Source organism: Eretmochelys imbricata, chromosome 4 (genome assembly GCF_965152235.1).
Source record: "Eretmochelys imbricata isolate rEreImb1 chromosome 4, rEreImb1.hap1, whole genome shotgun sequence".
Taxonomy (NCBI): Eukaryota; Metazoa; Chordata; order Testudines; family Cheloniidae; genus Eretmochelys; species Eretmochelys imbricata.
The window spans coordinates 117436433-117437656 of record NC_135575.1 but is presented as its reverse complement, the minus strand read 5'-3'; the positions used below and the strand labels follow the sequence as shown (position 1 = coordinate 117437656).

At 46.7% G+C, this 1224-nt stretch overlaps 1 non-coding gene across 1 annotated transcript; it reads right to left on the bottom strand.

Moving 5' to 3' along the window:
• Positions 1-716: 716 nt before the first annotated feature.
• On the bottom strand, positions 717-790 carry TRNAL-AAG (transfer RNA leucine (anticodon AAG)). The gene has a single exon. It is a non-coding gene; the product is annotated as a tRNA-Leu (tRNA).
• Between the last annotated feature and the right edge of the window lie 434 nt (positions 791-1224).

The window sequence follows — 1224 nt, the reverse complement described above, 5'->3', positions numbered from 1 at the left end:
GTCATCTGCCACCACTGAGAACAGCCTAGCTCCATTCTCTTTGGAACATCCCTTCAGTTAACTGAAGGCTGCTATCAAATCCCCCCTCACGCTTCTTTTCTGCAGACTAAATAACCCCAGTTCCCTCAGCCTCTCCTCGTAAGTCATGTGACCCAGCCCCCTAATCATTTTCATTTCCCTCCACTGGACTCTCTCCAATTTGTCCACATCCCTTCTGTAGTGGGGGGAACAAAACTGGATGCAATACTCCAGGTGTGGCCTCACCAGTGCCGAATAGAGGGGAATAATCACTTCCCTCGATCTGCTGGCAATGCTCCTAGAAATACAGCCCAATACGCCATTGGCCTTCTTGGCAACAAGGGCACACCAGCTTCTCATCCACTGTAATCCCCAGGTCCTTTTCTGCAGAACTGCTGCTTAGCCAGTTGGTCCCCAGCCGGTAGTGGTGCATGGGATTCTTCTTTCCTAAGTACAGAACTCTGCACTTGTCCTTGTTGAACCTCATCAGATTTCTTTTGGCCCAATCCTCCAATTTGTCTAGCTCATTCTAGACCCTATCCCTACCCTCCATCGCATCTAACTCTCCCCTCATTTTAGTGTCATCTGCGAACTTGCTGAGGGTGCAATTAATCTCATCATCCAGATCATTAATAAAGATGTTGAACAAAACTGGCCGCAAAAGAGCAGAAGCCACCCTCTCCACCCAGCACACAGAATGGCCAGCATAGGGCTTGAACCCATGATCTTGGTGTTCTTAGCACCACACCCTAACCAGCTGAGCTAGCTGGCCAACATTTTCAGTTTAAGGGTCCTTCTGGAATGCTTACTCCTCCTGGATACACCAATGGACTCATTAGACAGATATGGATTCTACAACCTTTTCAGTGGCCAAAAGACTGCTCTCCTCTTCCTGTCAATTAATAACTTGATCCTGTCCAGATACTGCAGCTCTCTATCTTGAGATGATAGAAAACACTATGAGAAAGCACCATGGTTCACCATGTGGCAGTTCATCTTCTGAGCAACACAGAACAACAAGTACAACTCAGCCCAGTGCTTTGCATGGCTTCCAGTTCACTATCAGAATTTTTTTTTTCAGAATAATAATGGGACCTCTGTGATTACTCATCTTCAGAGAGAAAGGGGCCAGAGAAACTCAAGTGAAAGAGAAGGCTCCTCGTTTCTGGGATTTGACAGGATCATCTTATGAGCCAGTACAAAAGA